The sequence below is a fragment of the Phaethon lepturus genome, unplaced genomic scaffold, assembly GCF_000687285.1.
Source record: "Phaethon lepturus isolate BGI_N335 unplaced genomic scaffold, ASM68728v1 scaffold10917, whole genome shotgun sequence".
In the NCBI taxonomy this organism is placed as follows: domain Eukaryota; kingdom Metazoa; phylum Chordata; class Aves; order Phaethontiformes; family Phaethontidae; genus Phaethon; species Phaethon lepturus.
The window spans coordinates 35,550-41,157 of record NW_010549795.1 but is presented as its reverse complement, the minus strand read 5'-3'; positions in this window follow the sequence as shown (position 1 = coordinate 41,157).

Here is a 5,608-nt window from a genome sequence, read left to right as displayed (position 1 = left end):
TCCATGGTGAAAGACTTCTCTATAAAGAAGGAAACTGTCTATACCTATGTATTTAGCCACGTTATCTCACAGTCCTTGTAAGTAACCTCCCAGTTTTATGAGATCTGGAAAGATTTTTTTTTTTTTCTTAATAGAGACTGGAAACACAGATAATAAACTACAGTTTTGACATTTAGTTTGTCCTAAGTAATTCTTAAATATGCAGGAATATAGGAAAATGTTTATTTCTACGGACCTCAGATAACGAATTATATAAAACTATGGTAAAATTTGGTTTTGTCATGCAGTAATCAATCACAAGCCAAACCAGACGGGAATGGGCACACACCAGAGTAACTCCATCTGTGTCGTCACTATTGGTACAGAGATGTACCAACTGTGAGATGTATTTCAGTCTTAGTCTGAAATAAAAGTGTCTATATGCAGATTTATTTTGAGATCACCTTAATTTATCATTCCTTTTGACCAAGCTCTCCCTCCTCATTCATAAAAGAAAAAAAAAGAAAGGCAACAGGAAACCCATGCCTGCGACTACACCTGCAGCGTAGCTGTAACATTTGCTCTTGAGGGTTTGCCTGTATTAGATATATCTTGGCATTTAAAATGTTTTAGTAACTTGCACAGAAAACTACAAGCAGCAACATAATAAAGCCAGTTTAAATTGTGTATCTGCAAGAGAATCTAAGCTCAGCAAAGAGGATGATCATGCATCTGCGTATGTCAACTGGGGCAAGTGCTCTCACGCAAAAAGCCTTCTTATAGACCAGCATCCGAAATTACTTCTTCTCTATGAAGTACTGTATCAGTGAAAAGTCTCCAAATCTGCTCTAGAGAAATGCGCTGAAGAAGGCAGAACTTTGCTAAGAGGTGGTGTTTTTTTCAGTTGTTTCTGCAATAGGGTGAGATGGGGTAGTACTGGGAGCAAAGACTACTCAATGCTTTGGACTGCTGAATGTTGACCATATCCTGTAAAAATGAGATACCAAATGCAGTTTGAAGTGAATCATAAAAATTAAGGTGGCATTTAGGCAGCAGACTCAACAGGTGGCAGGACATCTTGGATTAAAGAATCAGACAAATCTTAACAGTGAGATAAAGACACTATGTGAATGCTCATTTGACGACAAGTTGACTACGGCATCATAAACCAAGTATTATAGAGAAAAGGGCCCCGAGCACCTGGGTAGACATGTGAAAAACATCTAGTTTAAAAATACCACCGAGTGTGCATTAAACTATTTGCCAAAAATCCTCATGCTTATTTGCAAAAATTTACAGTCTCTGTTGTTTCGTGCTTTGGTAATCATTCCTCAACCAGCCTCAGTTCTTACACCCAGACATACAATTATTTCATTAACACATAATGATACTAGCATTAAAAAGCCAGTCAATGCTCTACACAGTGCAATTATGCTCTGTTTGTAAGTTGATGCTTTTGTTTGTATTTTTCATAGACCAGCACTTTCATGACAGCACTTCTGATCTCACAGAATGCTGCTGTCTCTGGATCAAACACCAATTTGACACACGTTAATCAAGAGATCCTTCAATCCAGATTTCCCCAATTCATGTTGAAAAGTACAGTGCTGTTCTGAGGAACGCTTCCTGAATTGGCTCACAATGACATCCCAAGGAAGTTTTCGTATTCCTCGTGTCTCCATTTTTCTAAATCCTATATAATACCTAAATAATATAAATCTAATGTATTCTCTTAGCCACAAGGAACACATGAAGACAAGAGTAATTTCCAGCAAATACTTCCTGAGATTTCCCTATTGTTCATGCTTCCTTCCCCTCAACATATGTGAAATACAGTCTTTTCTAACCACATTACAGAGTTAACCGAGAAGACCAAGACAGAGATGCATAACGTGCTCCCATTTTTTCGATTTTACAATGAAATAAAATTTAGCATTGTTTTTTGTTTAAAAGAGCAAACACGCCCACACCCCTAGATAAATAAGTTTTATACCACCAAAAGGTATAATTTTTATTAGGCTAAAATAAGCCTCAACTGGTCTGCAGTATTTACCAAACAATGGCAGAAGGCCATCTCAGAAGATGAATTCAGAATTCAGCTTCTTTTAAGACTGTCTTTTCTATTCAACGCATAACAAACAGTATTGATCAAACAGGTGAGTAAGACCCCAGACTTGGTACCATGATTTCATATGCAGTCTGGAGTTATAGATGTGTATTTTTAAACATGCCTTTTTAACAGTCTTTCAACAACCTGGCTGGCTGAGCACCAACAGCAATCCCTCCTAGATCCCTTGTCCTGAAACAGAGGAACATTTGCTTCTGTGGCAAAGAGGAAAGTTTTCCCATTGTTATCCACAGTCATAGATAGATTCATAGATCCCAAATCCATAGATTTTGAGTACGTACCAAAATAAATGCGGGGCTGCCTGGGGGTAGGGGGGGTGTCTGGGGAGTTCTTGTTGGTTTTGTTTTGGGGGTTTTATTCCTGCGTTTCCCTGTTACTCAGGGGAGTAAATGTTATAATTATCTAAATGAAAGATAGGTGTTATGGTATTCCTCAGTATAGCTATCCCTCTCCTACCAGTGCTGCTGGACCAGAATAAAATAAAATAAGGTATTCTTTGGTTTACATTACAGCTCCGCAATAATTCACAGAAGGCAAACATGAAATCATTGAGCAAAATTCCTTTTCCCCTCTCCTTCCCCTCACAAGATCTCATCCTAATCCTGCATCCTACTTGTGAACTGTTAAAAAAAATAACTGAACACTGTTCTTCAAAACCCAAGTGCAACAGGGCATCTTTCACCTTTGTTCTGTAACACACTTATATCTTTAATATAAAGAGCAGCCATACAACTTGAGAGACTCTTCTCTCGTATTTATGTAATTGAACCTTCTCCTAAGAGGTGTTGTCTTCTTGCTTGGTAATCAAAGACTATGACCATCCCAAGGAACCACAATGGAAGTACTTCATAGCACTAGAGCCCACTTCTTTTTGCAAGCATGACCACCATTTATCCCAATACACAAGCTAAAACAACATACGCAATTTCTTGTATACCATTGGATTTTTTGTATCCATCCCTAAACACACATTCCCTCCACCCCCGCAAACAGAAAACACATCTCAAAGAAAAGAAGTTATATGATCTTATTGCAGGAAAAATTACATTATCTTCATGTCAAAAATTAAGTCACTAGAAAGAAGACTCTCACCTCTCATTTGTTGGCCACTAGCCATCGCTAGTGCTGTACAGCAAGGAAGACTGGAGTTATTTGTCAGCACACCAAAACCTCACTAAATTTACCAAAAGCACTGATGTCTTCTGAAAGATCACCAAAGCAAATGAAGCACGGCTCAGCTTCAGAAGGAATCAAATAGCCACCTTCTGTTTCTCACCAATACAGATGCGCACATGTATTAGGTTTCACGTACAAACCAACCCACTTATAAGTACCCACACAAATTAAGGGGGGAAATTTTGCTTAAATCTATGCATGCATGTACTAATATTTTAATTGTGTCTCTACCACACGTGTACAGATGAGACTAACTTCAGCAAATACTACATACTTACCATGGCATAGAATAAAGTCAGAACATAATCAGCTTCATGAAAAGTGGTATCTTTCGAAAACATCAAAAAGAGATTAGCACAGAACAGTATTAAAACCCCAATTTTAGAAGCAATCTGGAGATTACAAAAAAACTGCCACCCCGTTCATTGATTTCCTGAAACTCTGAATACTTCATAACCATATCCAGAACCTATTTCTGGAATTGAAAACTGAACTGTCTTGTTTTTACAGCTGCTTTCTTCTTGAATCACTGAGCTGTTCAAAAGAAATCAGAAAGCAGAATACCAAAACCTATGGTGAGTGCCAAAGTGTCTCAAGCTTCTTTGAAAACCTTTATTCAAATGGCACGCATCTTCTATATTCATCTAATAGCGCTATGAAAAATCTTTTGGTTTTGCTTTCTAAGAAATGGGTCTAACTTGGCACATACAGAAAAAACACACTTTACCAGGAAAGGTTACATAAACTTTAAAAACATTTTAACCGCCTTAAAAAAAGAAATCTGGTTAAGCATTCCACCTTTCAGTTGATTCAATGCTCCTACAGGAAACAGATCTACATTCACAAACTATAATAATTTTTGATTTCAAATACGTATCATGCATCATGGTATATACTGAGAAGAAAGAATTTATGAATCCTAATAATCATCCATTTATATACATTCACACACACTGGGTACTTCAAAATAAACAGCATTCATTTGAATAAAAATATACTTCCAACAACAGAATTTCTCTATTAAATCCATGTTTATTGCTTAAGTTTTATCACAGTGGAGATTAAATTATGCTTAATCATCCGGTCAGTGCTTTTGTACCTTCTTCAATGCCAAAAAACCCACATTTAAACCAAGTCATTCATACACTCGAAGTCTTATTACCATCCCACCATTCATCGCCTCTGTGTGCTCCCTTAGTTGCCGTGAACTGCAAGATTGTAAAAAGGTATAGCTAATAGGCTTATTTATAATACCATTTTCTTCAAGTATTCAGAAAGCAGTACAAGTAGTTGTACTGTATATTAGAAACCTATCTGTACTGTTATTTATTGCTATAGGATAGAGGCTCCTGATGGAATGATAGTGAAATATTGCATCACTGTGTATGAAGATGATCTCAGCATCCTGTAATCATCACAACTCTTCCCATGTTAGTGAACAACACTAGGTAAATGGGTTTCTTCCCTTTCTCTTTCAGGCATGGGATTTCAAACTACAAATAAATAAAGCATACACTCACAACATGTGTAGTGCAAATTCCAAGTAAACAGAATGACATGGAAATAAACTCATAGTTGCCAACCCTGGTTCCGCAGAGCAGTTATGATTTTATGCCCAGCGCCCTGCATCCCCGCCCTCGGTGCACACCACCGCCAGCGTCCCATGTCGGCGACAATGATTGAAAGAGATTGTTGCAGGGAGGGGCCGTAGCAGGGGAAAGGGGAGATGGCCACCTCTGCAAACCTTGCGCTTGGGTGGCCAGGGTTCACCCCACGTGTCCCATCAGGCCTCGGACGGAAGGCTGGTCGTCCACCCGGAGAGCAGCCTCCTGTCCCACGTTGGAGAATTTGTATTGGCAACTATGTGAAACATGGATTGCGTGGCCCAGACTAAGAGAAGGTATTTTTTTCCAGGTACAACCATTGAAAGAGAACATCTACAACATTGCGATTTAGAAAGAACTTAATAATAATGAGAATTAATAGGAAAGACATTCAACTGTGGAGGGTGTTTGTTGGTTGTTTGGTTTTTTTAAACAAACCCCAAATAGTGGTTTGATTCTGCACAGCTCTGGGCCGTTACAAAACCTTCTGCATGAAGCACAGGGCTAGATCTCCTTGTTTTGTTCTTGTTGGTGGTTTCATTTATTTCTCTTAATTATGCAAATCTACTTCCCACACAGCCACATTTTAAACTGAAATGGAACTCCCTAATATTTTCATGGCATAAATTATATACGCAGAGAACAGCAAGAAGTAACACTTTGTATAAATTAAAAATTAACATATATTGTAGACTTGCTCAGGACCCTTTTCTCCAAAGTA